Genomic DNA, 16,999 nt, shown 5'->3' with positions numbered 1-16,999 from the left:
AGTACCCCCTGCCTCTCAGCCCCTGACGGAGGTGCTCTGGGGACTCGGTGTGTGTACCCAGTGTGCCACGGGAAGCACCTAACAGAAAACAGGGCCACCGGGCTCGTTTTTCGCTCCTTTCTTTGTCACACTTTCCCAAGTTCAGGGCCTCTCACTTGGCCATGGTTAAGAGACCTGTGCTCATTGATCAAGTTCAGAAAAACAGCATTCGGCTTATGGGTGCCATTGAATCACCCTTAGCTTGTGAGCTGCACCTTTAAAAGGGTTTCTCCGCCCTGTGCCACTTCCCTTTGTAGGAGGAACAGATCGTGAGCTGGGGTTCTGTGAGGGAGCGCTCTCCCCTCGTGTGTTTAGCCTGAATGTTGGGGTGCTTGGGGAGGGATGGCCCTTTCCCACCTAGTATTCCAAGTCAGCCCCAGTTTTGTTTAGAGTGAGAGCCTCACATACCCTAGCCTGGTGTAACTGGAGTCATTGATGGGGTATTGTAGGGCGGGGCTCGGTGCAGAACCGCATCACTCGGGAGAAATAAAACCCATCTTGGAATCTATTCAAAGTAAGAAAATTTGCCTTTAATACCAGCAGCCTTATAAAACAAGCGGAAGCTGACACCAGCAGGGTTTTGCTCTTTTTGACATTTCTTTTTGAGTCATCTGTGGAGAGCTTAGGCTCTCCCTCTTCGTTTTTTTATCTTTGTGTGTTCCTGCTACTTGGGCACAGCTGAATGAAATAAAAATTTATATATCATTTACCACTTCCAGCTTCATAGTGGAAGGACTGATGTTTTAATTTTTTAAACCTTAACTCAGTGCCTGCTAACCTGCTGCCGCTGTATCTTGCTAGTTCTCACTCACTCATTCATTCACAGTATTTGGCTAACTGGTATGTGCCTGCTGATGCAGCAAGATAAACCCAGCTCCTGCTCTCAGGAGTTTTGCACTTACTAAGTAGACTGATAACATAACAAACAGGGAGACAAGTACACTAACACCGTTGCTTCAGAACATGGTAAGTGCTCTGAAGTGAATGTAACCGGTTGGCATAGTAACAGATAACAGGGATGAGAGGGGATCACTTTGAAGAAGTTGGTCAAGAAAGGCCTCCTCGAGAAGGAAATATCTGAGCTGAGATCTGAAGGGTTAGTTGGGGTCAGTCATTCAGAAGCAGGAAGAGGGCCCAGGAAGAAGGGAAAGCAAGTCGGAGGGCCCAGCGCAGTTAAGAGCCTGGCATGTTTGAACACATCAAGGAAGCCATGGTTGCTGGGCCTACTGAGTGAGGGCAGAGTGAGGGCCAGCTAAGATAGGCAGGCTGGGCGGGGCCAGAACTGGAGCCCTGTCAACCGCACGGAGGAGGTAGATTCTACTCTGACTGCAATGGGAAGCCATTGAAGACTTTCAAGTAAGTGAAGACAGGATCTGATTGACCTCGTGGGGATGTCAGATCCATTTCTAAGAGCTGGAACTTCATAGCACGTATAAAGATCCTGAGGTCTGTTTCTGTCCTAAGCATCAGCCAGGAGATTCAAGTCTCAAGTTTATTTTTTTTAAAATTACAGTTAACTACCAAACCATTTGCCCACATGCTGTCTCCTCTGACCTTGCAGTGAAGGACTCTTGTCCTTAAAGTGTGGGTCTGTTAATGTGCTCAGGTAGAGTGGTGGTGTGCTTTTATAAAACACTCCAAATCTGCCAGTCTCCAAACCTTGTAGAGGAACAAGTCACCCCGTGTCAGTCTCATTGTCCCTTTCGCCAAGGACATCCTGTGTTTAGGGTCTGCTTTTTGCTTGTGATAATTCTAGGTGCTCTAGAGATTAAAGAAATATTCAGCATGGGACCTGCCCTTAAGACACTTAACAGTTTATCTGGGTGGTAGGATTTGCCCATACACAACATAAAGAGCAGTTCAGTGCTGATCTGTGGGGTGCTGACTCTGATTACAGTACTAGTTCTGGGAACATAGTGCTGCTTCTCAGAATCTGTAGTATGTTCAGGATCTAAAAACCACTCAGAGGATGAGGGCCTTACATTTTTTTTGCAGCCTTTCATTTGATACCAGGGACTACTGGAGATAACTGCTTAGTAGGATTTATTGTGTCGCATTTCTTACAGTATTCTGTGCTGTTAAGACAAACGATGCTTGAATATTGCAGTTATCTGCTTAGATGTTTGTCTCTCCAGTTAGACTGTGAGCTCCTTGAGGAGATATCTTATTTATATTTCTGCCCCCAGTACCTGGCACTGAATGAATGAATGAATGAAGACAGCCAATTGTAAAATGGTATGTGTATGAGAGAGAAAGAGAGAATGAAAGACAGACAGAAACAGATACTACTTAACTGCAAACTTGTTGGAATTCTGGGCATGGAATTTGAAACAACACTCCTGTTCTCCCAGGAGCTCAGATTCGAAAATATTCTAAGTGTCTAATTGTGTACCTTGGGTGGTTCTCTGCATCTGTGAAGTGAGAGTAACTGCCCTTCCTATAGGAATAGAAACGCCCTGCTTCTGTGAGAATATTGCGTTTTCCCTTGTAACACAAGCCACCTTCAACGATGGGCACAGCTTGTTTTTCAGCTTTTCCAGTGAAGAAAGTAGGTAGCAAACTCTCAGATTGTGAGAGAGGGAGTGTTGAGGCCTAGGAAAAGCTCCAGGTGTGAAGTGCCCTGCTCCTCAGCTTACCAACTGAGGTGCAGACGGGGCCCAGAGTTCCCAAAGATGAGGTTCCCAGCCCCTCACCCTCTGAGTAACCCCACTTCCTCACCCCAGCCCCTCGCCACTACCGTAACTCCTGTTATAATCTGGGACATTCTCTGCCTCCCTGACACCCCCACCAATTCCATGGTCATCCTTTGCTCACGTCTTTCAAAAGAAAATGTGAGTAGTGCTGGGGGCAAATCGTAACTGATCAGCAATTTGTTGGTTATTGAAGACTGGGCGATCTGGAAAGATAGCGTCTGGTTTGAAGTGCCTGTTTCACTTCCATCTCGCTGGCCTGAGGAGTTTCTGAAAAGTGCCTTTATGTTTAAGTTACCTGTACAACTTATGAAAGTCGTTAAAGACCCTCACACCAGGGGAAAGGAGCAGTGTAGTCATGGCCGTGTTCTGCCTCATCAGTTTCTGTTTATGTCTTTTATCCAATTCATCTCGTCCCGATCTTCTGTAGCTCTGGGAAGAAAAACCCACCCACCTTGTTTCACAGAGCATTCCCACAGCTCCCACAGGGGTCTCTGGCTTCCAGTCTGGACATCATGTCTGCAAGGCACGATGTTTTCAGTGGCTGCCCTGCCTTCAGGGTTGTTGGTAGTTTTGCGTATTGTTCAAAGTTGGGCAGTGGCCTTCCCATAGATTTCAGGGGATTTAAGGACTTCCCTGGTGGCCCAGACGGTAAAGCGTCTGTCTACAATGCGGGAGACCCAGATTCGAGCCATGGGTTGGGAAGATCTCTTGGAGAAGGAAATGGCAACCCACTCCAGTACTGTTGCCTGGAAAATCCCATGGACAGAGGAGCCTGGTAGGCTACAGTCTATGGGGTCGCAAAGAGTCAGACACGACTGAGCAACTTCACTAAGAGCCTCTCAATTCCCATACACCTCTTTCTACTGCTTGATATGCTCTGCTCATGGCATCTGAACTATGGGGTCTAGAAGTTTGTGGTTTCTAATGTGTTTTTAAATAGGGTCATTTCTCAGAATCCCTCATTCTCATCATGTAAACCTGTGTCTCAAATTTAACACTACTTAAACCGTACCAAGTGCAGAGTGCCAGATAGCAAAGAATTACATATTCTAGGTCCTATGCTTTCTTTCCTGATGTCTGAAGCTCTGCATATCTTGAGGGAACAGGAGAAATGGCACAGATAGGAAGCTGGTGTTCAAGTCCAGAAATTAAGGAATGCCTCTGTATTTCAGATGAAAAGTCATAGAAGAGGTGGGTCCTGTGTGGTTCACTTTGTTTCCAAACAGAGTTTTCCCCACAGCCTTTCTCTCTGACATTTGAAGTTGTACAAGCCAGAAAGTTAAGGTGAAAACTAAGAAAAATATTCTGGCAGTCAGGGCTGCTGCAGAGGAACAACCTTTTAAAGGAGAACATGGACGTTCTCCTGACCCAAACAAATGACAGATAAATTTCCTGTAATCTTCCTAGATATGAGAGAAGAGCCTCATTTGTCCTTCCCTCTCAGCCTCCTGTTACTGTCCTGTGAGCCCTTGAAGAAAAGCAGAGGTCACTTTTCTGATGCCTCGGTTCCCCCACCAGTTCATTATTGCCCCGTATGCATATGGGAGCAAAGCCTCGGTACCTCGGCAAACCCGTGAGGAAATCGTCTGTATATCCAATAGGTTAGGGACTTCCCTCTGTATTTCTTGGGTGAGTTTTTTTTGTTTGTTTGTTTTGTTTTGTTTTTCATTTTAAATGGTGTTTCTGCGCACCTAGCCACTGCCCCTGGTGACACTTTCTTCTGAATTGTTGGGAGAAAACACACACAGTGTGAAGGCATCACAACTCAGGGCAGCCGGGGTTGATCCAGAAGCCTCTCAATCAGCCTGGGCCCTGAGAGGCACTCAGCCTTGCTGCTGGGTGAGAAAGTGAACCAGTGGTCAGTGCGTTTGATTGGTTTGTGGCTCTGCTGGTAGGCCCCATGTTCTCACATTGAAACTGGAAAAAAAATGGTCTCGTGTGATGGAGTTCCTGCAGCTGTTTTTAATAAGCTTTACCACATCTTGACTCCTGACCCTTCAGTTCTGTAGTTCGACCCCTTTGACAAGCTTCAGCTTGTTGGCGTTGGCCAAGTGCTGCACAGAGACCCAGTTGCTTAAGCTGGCATTTTACTGGGTCCCACGTCAGCTGAAAATCTCCTGTTCATCTGACTATAGCAGTCTCTGTACCAGGAAGAAATTTCTTCTAAACTCTGACAAAAGATTATTTAATGGCTGAAAGTGTCAGGGTTAATTATTATGATCTCTTTTCCTCTGTAGCTGAATTTCTTCTTAATAATAATATTTTTGTTATTTGTAACTTGGGAATTATTCCTTATATTATTCTTCATCAAAGGTATATAAACCTTGTTTCAAGATTCTCTTTCCTGAGTACATATGGATAAAATCCATTTTGGTGAAGCTCTTTTAAAAATAACTCTTGGTGTTCATAACCCCTGAGAAGATAAACCAACCTCAGGCCTCAAAATTTCTTGTAATAAGAAAGGAGCTGTGATTTAACTTTGTAACTCTCAGTCCATCTTTATTAAATACTGAGATCCATGGCATCTTTTCCCCAAGTTTCCATGAATTCTAAAGAACTAGCCCCCCCAAAACCAGCCCTGTCCAGTGGCACTTTCAGTGTTGGTAGAAGTATTCTGTGACACTAGCCGCTACCCACAGGTACTCCTGAGCACTTAAATGTGGCTAGCTTGAGTGAAGAACTGAATTTTTTAATGTAATTTTAATTAATTTAAATGGTCACATGTGGGTGGTGGCTGTAGTATTAGACAATAGGATTTTAGGCTTTATTCGGCCACTTAGAAACAAGGTGACTTTGGACAACTCATTTCACTTTTCTGAATTCAAATTCTACTTTTGTAAAATTCTTATCTGAACATGGAAAAAACCTTAAATGTCCATCAACAGATACATGGATAAAGAAGATATTCTGCACACACCCTGGAATACTACTCAGCCACAAAAAAGAACGAAGTGATGCCTTTTGTAGCAACACTAATGAACCTAGAGATTATCGTACTAAGTAGAATAAGTCAGAAAGAGAAAGGCAAATACCATATGATGTCACTTTCTGTGGAATCTGAAGCATGACACAAATGAAACAAACAGACTCACAGATGTAGACAACGGCCTGTGGTTGCCAAGGAGCGGGGAGGCGAGGGACAGATGGACTGGGAGTTTGGGATTGGCAGATGTAAGCTATTATATGTATGTGTATAACTGATTCACTTTGCTCCACACCAGACAACACAACATTGTCAATCAACTATACTTCAATAAGATACGTGAAAAAAATAAAATGCTTCTCTACCCCACAGTTAATTTTGGAGATAAATGAGATGATGTGTTGTTCCTACTTTTGAGATACGGGCCGTGTTATTTGCAGTGAGTGGAGCTTTCGCTTGGATCTGCCATTTGGGTATCTGAAAGTAGCTTTTAATATATATAGCTCATTAACTTCTGTGAAAACCAGTGTTTGGACACAGGAACTGTCCTTCAGTAAACAAAATTCTCCTTAATTTCACTTTCCTCTCTACTTTTGGATTAAAAAACATTTGCTGAGGGACTTCCCTAGAGGAAGACTCTGCAGTTCCACTGTAGGGGCCTGGATTTGATCCCTGTTTGGGGAAGTAAGATCCCATGTGCCTTGAGGCACAGCCAATAAAATAAGAGCAATTTGCTGAAAATCGTTGAGAGTCAGAGAACCACTAGCCACACATGGTACTCTGTTAAGGTTGCTCCCCTTTTGGTTGAATATTAACAGGACGACTCTTTTTATTAGCGTGCCCTCTTCATGGTAATTTTTTTTTTTTAATCTCTCTTAAAACATGTAAGTGGATAGGTTGGAAATAATGTATATATTTTTAATTTCTGGGCAGCTTGCCAAGAGACTGAAATGTTCACCAGCGGGGACCCAGTGGTGATTCCAGTGCAGATGAGGGTCTAGTTTGCAGACAAATTGCTCGCTTTTTAAAAAACTTATAAAGATGGAAGATGACAGAATTGTAGGCTGAAAGGAAATGTTGTTTGTTTTGATTTGAAGTGAAGTGTTAGTGTGTGCGAGGCATTCTTTCTGAGAGGATCTTGCGTAGCTGATGCGTTTGGGTGAGAGCGGGCTCTCCCCTGGGCCTCGGCCCTTGCCTGTGTGCTCCAGTCCACTTGGGAGTCACAGAAGCTCTGTGTGGTCATCTCAGAATAGCTCTCCCTGTGAGCCAGAAAAGTCTGAACAGGATTGACCTGCACCCCTTTCCAGTAAGAGCTCAGAAAAAGACCTCCTCCAAAGCCTGCGGTTTGCACCCGGCTCCAGCCCAGGTGGGGACCCCGGGCCTGTGCTTCTCAGGGGCTCACTCTCACAGCTTTTAGTGTGGTCCCGTTGGCTCTTTCAGATACATAGGTATCTTTGAGTGAAAGAGCTAGTTTATTTCTGCCTTTTCTTTTTAATTGAGATATGGCTGGTATACGTGATGTTTGTTTCAGATGTACAACATTACTTTTTTTTTTTTAAAGCAGAGAACTCTGCCTATCTGAGATGCTGTATCCTCAGCTCAGGAGTGAGACCATTTAACTCTAGTTGGATCCTAGGTTTACAGGACATTTGAGAAACGCCACGGTCAAGCGTGTGTTCCAGGATCGGGGCTAACCTGATCCCTGGATTTGAAGCTGAGGGAAGACTGTGTTACCATATGGGCTCAGGAATCTTCTCTTTCATCTCAGGAGAAGACCAGCTGGGCATGTCGCTCCCTGCCATTTGATGTTGCTTTTCTGAGAGGTCCTGGAGAAGGAAATGGGAGCCCACTCCAGTATTCTTGCCTGGAAAATCCCATGGATGGCGGAGCCTGGTAGGCTACCGTCCATGGGGTCGCAAAGAGTCGGACACGACTGAGCGACTTCACTTTCTGAGAGGTAGCAGCCTTCTCATCTCTCTTCCTGCTGCTGTAGGTCACCAGCAGTGTGTATTCCTACGTCAGGGGTCAGTGACTAGCACGGAACTGCCTCCTTGTCCAGTTGCTATCAAATCCTAAAATAGCTCTAGAATGAGTTGTGTGTTCCATGCATTTTCCTTGTTGAATCTGAGGAGGAATCCAACAGGGAGCTGTCTTGGACAGACCGTCAGAAGTAGTCTTCCTGATACAGGTTCTTGATACACTTTAATACCTAAAATGTATAATAGGTATTCACTTTCATTTAATAGTTCTGGAAGTATCTGCTTCGGCTGCTGCTGCTGCTAAGTCGCTTCAGTCGTGTCCGACTCTGTGCGACCCTATAGACGGAAGCCCCCAGGCTCCCCCATCCCTGGGATTCTCCAGGCAAGAACACTGGAGTGGGTTGCCATTTCCTTCTCCAATGCATGAAAGTGAAAAGTGAAAGTGAAGTTGCTCAGTCATGTCCGACTCTTAGCAACCCCATGGACTACAGCCTACCAGGCTCCTCCATCCATGGGATTTTCCAGGCAAGAATACTGGAGTGGGGTGCCATTGCCTTCTCCCGGAAGTATCTGAGATGCTTTTAAAGATAGTATCTGAGATACTTTGCCATATCTTTTCAAGATAGTGAAGGAGTTTAAGTCACTTGTTGAAGCTACGTACTAACTTTTCTTAAACAATGAAATCCTAAAGAATTATGCATTCAGGGGAGCCCTGATGGATATCTGATGATGGTGGTGATTTAAAATCCTTCAGCCTAATGGGAGGTTATTTGCAGAGGAGTGGAGGTGATTCAGAGCTTGTATTTAACAGGTGACCTAGACATTTTGGTTATGGGGCTTCAAAAAGGTATGTCTGTGTGTGCTGCAGCATGGACTGTGTACTGGAATGACGGACTGATCTGGAGCGCTAGGCTGGGCTGTGGTGTGAAGGCTGGATACAAACAGGCCTGGCCTGTAGGCCAAAGACAGACTTGGAAGGCCAAGTTCAGAATGTTTGACCCCTCACATTTTAAGCTTTTGAAATTCACTGTACCTGTTGGTATTCATGCCATGCAGAATTGTGTGATGCCTTTTACCTCCCAGTCTCAAGTCTTTTGCCCGTCAGTGGGGTCAAGGTTGAAGACCCGGGAGCACCTTGCACTTCTGAAAAGGAAAAGCTGCGCATCCTTGAGCCTCCGTTTTTAACCTTCGTTCTTGGTAGTTGGCTCCCCTGCTGGTTTGGGTGGGGTGACAGCCCAAGTGCCGAAACAGGGGTGGTTGGCCAGCCTGCTACCAAAACAGGATGTGTGCGGAGCACGTTTTCTGCCTGTTAGTGGGGATCCTTGCTTGCCCTGGAGTGTGTGATCTTTCCCCATAGCCCATCACCAAAGCTTTTTCTTTGACTCTCCTGGACTTAGTTCTGGTTTTCATTGTCATGGCCAGTCCCTGGACTGTCGACCCAGCTCTTTGGTTAATATCATTATTGCTGGTTATTTTTGTAGGCACTTTGGCATGACAGATAAAAACAGAAAGACAAAAAATGGAAGTCAGCCCCAGTTAGCTCTCAGCATTTGACTCCACACCCACACGTTCTCTTCAGAAGTAGAATGGCACAGGAAAAAAAAAAAAAAAGTTTAAAACAGTAACAATGCCAGAAGCTTATTAAGCAGAGCTTCCAGCAGGTGGTGGAGCACTTTCACTGTGATGCTGAGAACCACTGCCGCAGGGGTTTGTGTAGTTGCCATTTTGTGGATGAGGATACCAAAGAGCAGAGGATCAGAGGCCTTGCCTGAGGTCACAGCACCAGTGGAAGACAGAGGTGAATCCAGTCCGGGTCTTCTGGCTCCAAACCCCAGGCTGATTCCTGAAGGTCACAGTCTAATGATTCTTACTGATAGTGGAATCTAATGGTGATGGCCTGATGTAAGCTCACCAAAATGTCAAATTTGTAAATATTAAAAATTGAAAACAGTGTCAGATCAAGAACCAGGGTTGGCGGGGAAAGTGAAAGTTAGTGGGGAGGGTATATGTGAAAGTAACTCCATCATTTTTAAGCCATCTATTAAAGTTGCTTCCAAGTTGCTGCTCCTGTATGCTGGCTTGGAGGCCGTGGGCGTCTCTTCTCTGTCTCAACAACTCTTAGTTAAATCAGAGGTTCTGGATTTTTTTTTTTTTGGTGCCATTGATGCTCCTTGGGAAATCTTGCATGTCCTCTCACTAGACGGTTTCCCAGGCAAGTAACCCAGACCTCAGCACACAATTTCCAGGGATTCACAGATGATCCAAAGTAGTACAGCGTGCCCCAGGTTAAGAGCCCCTGCTCTGCCTGGATATGGAGTCCCAGGGAAAACTGTTGCCCTAATGGTGTTGTGAACCCAGTGACACAGCAGCCTCCGAGCTCCCCACCCACTCGCTCTAGAGCAAGGGCCGCGTTTCTGGAGCTGCCTTCCATGGAGTGGGATTGCCAGGCCAGTCCCAGCAGCAGCATATGGAGTCCATCCTGGCTGAAGCAGGCCCTCATCAGGGTGTGAGGAAAACGGCAAACGGGCAAACAGCCCCCGATGCGTTGACTCTCAGAAATACGTACTTTGCAGGTTGAAACACTGACCTGAAAGGGCTCAGGAGATTCACCTCCGCCAGTCTGTGGGTACCTGCACCGCCAGCAGAGACGCAGTTCTGAGTTAGCTGTTTAGAAAAGTTACCCAGACCTGACTCGGCATGCTGCGTAGTCACGTAGCCCCCGGTGGTGGGGAGTGAGCAAGTAAAACTCTTTTTTTCTCATCTGCAGTGTCACCTCTCCTGCCTTCTGGACTAGGGAGACAGGGGTTTTCACATTTTACTGGCACCAGCCTCCTCGAAGAGCTTTTATTAAAGATTAAAATTCTTGAAGCTCAGAAATCTGCATTAGATTCTTACCCTCCAAGACTTCCTAAGCAAGTACCCTCCTAGACTTCTGGAACCCCACTTGGGGAAACACTGGACAAGGGTCGAGGGCCTCGCTCCCCTTGATGGCATAGAATGCTGCTGTTCACCTCTCCGCAGGAGTCCTGGAGTGGAGGGTAGCCCCGTCCACCTGAGTCAGGAGTCAGTGATGGATCTCCCAAGACAGTTGAGGTTGTTGCAGTGTGCCTGAGCGCAGGCAGCTGGTGCCCCTCGTCTCCAGTGCTGGGAAAAGCCCACCTCGCTGCCGCCCGAGTGGCCTTGCACCACGGCTGGGGTGAGTTGGGCAGTTCCTGCGCTGCCCAGACCCATGTGACAGACTTCCGTGCTGGGGCCATGGGACATGGCAGAGTTCACTTTGGAGGAAATCTGATTATATAGCGACTCCCTCTGCTCTGTTGAGCCCTCTGAGAGAGGTCTGATGGGGAGAGGGGTGGGGAACTGTGTGCCCCTTGACATGGCCCGAGGTCGCGTCTGAAGTCCTCCTTTCTGTCCCGTTGCCAGTATTTGAGTGAATGACGAGGCGGTGTTTGTCTCAAGAGGAAGAGCCAGGACAGGAAAGCAAAATGTAGAAGAGCAGATTAAAATCTCTGGTGGTGGTTACTTTTTGGTAACTTAAAAAAAAAAAAAAATCAGAGAAGTATGTTTCCTCTGACCCACTCCCACCCTCCTCCTACCTGGCTTATGTGGAAATAGACACACACGAAAAGATCTGGATTTGGACATCAGGAGAACTAGAGCCTGGTCTTCGTTCTGTAGCCGATTAGGATGTGACCCCACTCAAGTCAGTTCTTCTTTATAAAGTGTGGAAACAGCAGGTACTCAGGAGCTCACATCAGGCCATTTCCATCTTGAAAACCTCAGGGAAAACACACAGAAACTGTTCGCAGCAGATCCTGGGAGCCACTTTATCCATGGCAAGGTTGACGGGCACAATCCCGCTTTATTTATTCTCTCCATTTCATTTTTTCTAGTACCCCTGGAGAAGAGAGCAAAGTCCTGAGTCCTCCAAGGCCCTGTGCAGCTCCCCTTTTCCTGCATCTCCTCCCACTCTTCCAGGTCACTCTGCTCTGCCAGCCTGGCCACCCGGTGGGTTCTGCCCCAGGCCACTCTGCTTGCTGCTCTCCTGCCTGCAGGGCTCATTCCCCTCCTCTGGGTCTCAGCCCTGGCATCACAGCAGCATCACACCAGGAATCCCTGACCACAGTGTATAAACCCTGCCCCATCACTCTCTGTCACCCATACCCAGCTCTGTATTCCTCAGAGCCTGTATTGCTTCCTCCTGTGGTAGGTGTTTATATGTCTGACACCTCATTCTTCAGTGGAGTGTAAGCTCCATGAGAACATGGACATCCCAGCGCCAGCTGACACACGGGCTCTCAGTTAACATGCATGGGGAGTGTTAGCACGTCGTGACGTCTGGGAGGACAACACCTCTGGAATCCACGTCCTCCTCTCCTCCTCCTCCATGTGTTAAAATGGCTTTCTGCCCCTACACCTCACTGGCATCACTCTGAGACTGCTGGCCTTGTCCTAAGTATCATGATCCTCTGGAAACTTGGCTAGCCTTGTTTTGTCTGACCTGCCCACTGTCGGCATCTCTTTTTCTTGAAGCTTAGTGTCTGTATCCACTTTGCATTGCTTTCTCCCACCCCTGTGAGCCTTCTCAGGTTCTTTTGCTGGGCTCTGTTTATCACTTCTGCTTAAATGCCAAGATTTTCTTAAGATTCATCCTGGGAAGTGTTTTCTTCCGTCTCTCCATGACATATATCACATCATCCCTAGATGATGCCGTATGCATGCACACACACACATGTACACACGTGTGCATGCACACACACACACACACACCACTTGCACATCTCTTGAGAGGATGTCTCACAATCAGCTCACATCCAGCATGGCCCCCAGTAAGCGTAGTCTCTTATGTAATGCCCCAGGCTTATTCTCCCTGTATCCTTTCTCTGGGAATATTGATGGCATGACCATGTACTTGGTCACCCCATATTTTTCTCCTGAAAAATGGCCTCTTGATCTCTACTAGAGTGATCGTGTAAAAATGCAATTCTCAATATTTTGCGATTCTCAACGTAATAACTGATTCCAGGTAGGTATTGTCAATAGATGCTAAAAGCATGAAGTGCTTAGGGAACAGGATTTTCGCAAGGCCTCCAAGTGTTACCCCATAGATTACGTATTAATTACAGAGGGGGAATGCTTGCTTCGGAATGAAGAGAGCTGGGGTCACCTTTCACACTCAGCACCGCCATCAGTTGGGCAGCACGGCATCGCGTGTGTCGCTGATGCTGAAAAGTACACTCAGCTCTGTGCTCCTCCTGCCAAAAACATTTAACCTAAATCTAATCATGGGGAAGCAGCCAAATTCAGATTATATGACATTCTTTCCACAGGACAAGCTGGTTTAGACACACTTAAGTCAGCATCAGGAAAAGTGAAAAAGGCAAGAGTCCCGTTTCAGATTGAGACTGAGTAGCAAACAGTTAAATGTAGTGCATGATTCTTGATTATATCTTGGTGGATTCGGGGGGAAAATCCAAACAGCTGTAGAAGACATGTGAGGGGCAGTTGAAATTCAGACACCGACTGTACTTTAGACTATATGATTGAATAATGTTCATTTTCTGAGCTGTGCTAAAGATATTTTAGTTACAAAGGAGAATGTCTTTATTCTTAAGAAATGCATATGTAGAATTTAGGGATAAAATATTATGATTGGCAGCCATCACTCTGTATCTACAGGTGGTGGATTCAACCAACCACAGATTGAAAATATTTGGGGAAAAAAATCCCAGAAAGTTCCCCAAACCAAAACTTGAATTGGCCATACACTGGAAACTATTTGCATAGCAGTCGCTTTGTATTAGGGGTCATAAGTGGAGATGATTTAAAGTACATGGGGGCTCTTCATGAAGATGGCGCCGAAGGTGAAGGAGGAAGCCCCTGCCCCTCCTAAAGCTGAAGCCAAAGCAAAGGCTTTGAAGGTCAAGAAAGCAGCGTTGAAAGGTGTCCACAGCTGCAAAAAAAAAAGAAGATCCGGAAGTTGCCCACCTTCCAGCGGCCCAAAACACTGCAGTTCGGGAGGCAGCCCAAATATCCCTGGAGGAGCGCCCCAGGAGAGACAAAGCTGACCACCATGCCATCATCAAACTCCCCTCACCACCGGGTCAGCCACGGAGAAATTAAAAGACAACAACACCCTGGTATCCACTGTGGATGTCAAGGCCAACAAGCACCAGGTTAAACAGGCTGTGGAGAAGCTCTGTGACACTGACGTGGCTGAGGTCAACACTCTGCTCAGGCCTGATGGCGAGAAGAAGGCGTACGTTCGACTGGCTCCTGACTGTGATGCTTTGGATGTTGCCAACAGAATTGGCATCATCTAAACTGAGTCCAGCTGGCTAATTCCAGATATAAAAGTTTTCACCATGTAAAAGCATAATAATTTTAAAAAGTAATAAAAAAGTACATGGGGATGTGCGTAGGTTACGTGCATTTTGTGTAAGGGGCTTGAGCGTCCGTGGGCTTTGGTGTCCACGGGGGATCCCGGAGCCAGTCACCTGCAGATGCCAAGGGACGACTGACTGCAGCTCAGTTTCAAGTGATTTCATCAACAAACCAGCAAAACCGTGTGTGTGTGCACGTGTGCACAGGAGAGGAACACAAATATGGCTGAAACGTGCCTGGCGAGTCTGGGTCAGAGTTGTAAGATTGGTTATTCCTTGCGCTTTCAGTGATCTGTAAGTTTGAAAAGTTGAGAATTAAAAGCAGCTAGTGCAGGGAAGAGTGAGGAGCCTGTGAGTGCAGACGTGCACGGTGAAATGAATACACCACCAGTTACTAGGTGTGTTTCTCCTCACTTAGCTTTTTTTGTCCACTTAATTTTTGACACAAAACATCAAGTTGGAAATAAGTCCACACCCCTCGTGTACTGGGTCACGCCCCTCGCCTGGGTGGTGGGATGGTTGATGGGATGGCCTCCATGGCCTCTGATGAGGCAGAGAACTGCTCTCATTCAGATTGTCTCTCCTCTGTCTGCTTTCACGGTTTTGCCTGTGTTTTAGCTTTCAGAAGTTTAGTTGTGATGTATCAGATCAGTCGCTCAGTTGTGTCCGACTCTTTGTGACCCCATGAATCGCAGCACGCCAGGCCTCCCTGTCCATCACCAACTCCCGGAGTTCACTCAGACTTAAGTGTATCGAGTCAGTGATGCCATCCAGCCATCTCATCCTCTGTCGTCCCCTTCTCCTCTTGCCCCCAATCCCTCCCAGCATCAGAGTCTTTTCCAATGAGTCAACTCTTCGCATGAGGTGGCCAGAGTACTGGAGTTTCAGCTTTAGCGTCATTCCCTCCAAAGAAATCCCAGGGCTGATCTCCTTCAGAATGGACTGGTTGGATCTCCTTGCAGTCCAAGGGACTCTCAAGAGTCTTCTCCAACACCACAGTTCAAAAGCATCCATTCTTCGGCGCTCAGCCTTCTTCACAGTCCAACTTTCACATCCATACATGACCACAGGAAAAACCATAGCCTTGACTAGACGAACCTTTGTTGGCAAAGTAATGTCTCTGCTTTTGAATATGCTATCTAGGTTGGTCATAACTTTCCTTCCAGGGAGTAAGCGTCTTTTAATTTCATGGCTGCAGTCACCATCTGTAGTGATTTTGGAGCCCAGAAAAATAAAGTCTGACACTGTTTCCACTGCCTGGCATGTATTTCTTTGACTTTAACTCGTTTGGGATTTACTCAGCTTCTTGAATGTGTAGGCTTACGTCTCTTGCCAAATTTGGGAAGTTTTCAGCCATTTATTTAAGTACCTTTCCTATCCATCTTTTTCCTCCCCTTCCAAAGCTTGGATGACACGATGTTAGACGTTTTTGTGGGTTGGAGGTGAGCTTGTAATGGTGGAAGTCCTGACTCTTCACCAGCCCTCCCCTGACAGTCCCCTCGGCGGGGACGGGGTCTCCTTACTGCTAGCGGGGATGTTCTCCCTACATGGTCTGCACTTACTCCTTGGGTTGGGGCAGCTTCCTCCTCGGCCTCCTTCGATGCCCCGTGGCAGGAGGACTGGGATGCTTCATCACAGCCGTGGAGGGCTGGAAGTCTGGACTCCCCCTTGGCCTTTCCTGGTAGGGGTGGGGCTTTCACAGTGATTGATTGTTGTCTAAGCTCTCTCTTGCTGGGATGCCCTTTTCCTGGTCCTGTGGCTAGCGAGGGTAGGTTTTGTTGGGGCTTTTTTGTCCGCTTCCATCAGCATCTCCAGGTTGCTGGCTTCGTCAGCTCCAAGTCTGGGATGTATGAGGGACCCACCACTGTGTCCTTCAGGTTCCAAAGTCCCTGGCCAGTCTGTCACCTTCTCTCCACCTTTGAGAACCTACTGTATAAGGTCTGGAGTGTTCATTTGTAGTCAGTGGGAGGAGTACAGGAAAGTATGTCTTCTCAGCTCCCCTGATGCAGCCCTGCGACGGCTCATTAGAGTTCTTCAAGGGCTGGGCCCTCCCCGGCCCCCCAAGCCTTGTGGTCGCCACATGAACACCCCCGACCCGCCACATCAGACCACTTGTAGTCCCGTGAAGCTGCTGTGCTCTCGGGTGACCGGCCCACTCCCTTCCTTGTCTGCATGTGGTATTTCTATTCCCTTCATTTGGGTTTTCTCTGTAAATCTACCCGGACAGTTGAAACACTTCTTTCCTCAGGCAGAATTTTGCCTCTTCTGTCTCATGTCGTTTCAGTTACTTCTGCACCTATACTTCTCTCTTATGGTGTCATTATTTGTCTTTTTCTGACCAGACTGTGAGTTGCCTTAGAGGGCTGGGACTCCATCCTGTCCATCCTTGTCCTTAGTAACTAGCACAGTAGCTGCTTAAGAATGCTTTATTAGATGGATGGATGGATCTGGCTCTCGTTTCCCACCTGAGGTGTTAAATACGTTTGCTCCCCATTCCCTCACCCCACTGCCACACACACCAGCCCCCACTGATGGCCTGTGCACAGGGCTGCTGCTTCTGCCGTGGACAGAGAGCCCCCAGGCTTGCCTGGCCCGTCACACTCTGTTGACCTCGCTGAGGTGTCCTGTGATCGCAGCCTTTGAGTTCCTCTGCACACAGCATCGGTGGTGAGCTTTAGTTCTAGCATGGTATCTTCCTGAGAATGGGAACGATCATTTTTGTGTTTATTATGTCAGCACCTAATAAAGTGACATTCAGACCCAGGCACCTAATAAATATTCCTTAATGACAGTGGTGAGGAAATGAGTCTTGGTCGTTCGTTGCTGTCGTTCTTGCTGAAAAGCTTTTCCAGAAGTGCCCTGTGGCTTGCAGGAGGCGTTGCGTTGTCTGCGTCTGGGGCTGGTGGTGGGAGAGCGCTGCGCCCCCTGCTGGGGAGGTCCTGAAGGCTGCTTGCACTCACGCCTCTGTGCACTCGGTCCGTG

At 47.1% G+C, this 16,999-nt stretch overlaps 1 protein-coding gene and 1 pseudogene across 3 annotated transcripts in view; both read left to right on the top strand.

Moving 5' to 3' along the window:
• MRTFA (myocardin related transcription factor A) overlaps positions 1-16,999 on the top strand; it is a 176,139-nt gene that overhangs the window by 136,684 nt on the left and 22,456 nt on the right. The window lies entirely within an intron of this gene.
• Positions 4-16,808, top strand: LOC109559844 (large ribosomal subunit protein uL23 pseudogene; annotated as a pseudogene).

This window comes from Bos indicus, chromosome 5 (assembly GCF_029378745.1).
Source record: "Bos indicus isolate NIAB-ARS_2022 breed Sahiwal x Tharparkar chromosome 5, NIAB-ARS_B.indTharparkar_mat_pri_1.0, whole genome shotgun sequence".
NCBI classification, from domain to species: Eukaryota; Metazoa; Chordata; class Mammalia; order Artiodactyla; family Bovidae; genus Bos; species Bos indicus.
The sequence above is the reverse complement of the archived record's forward strand: the minus strand, read 5'-3'. Positions and strand labels throughout refer to the sequence as shown.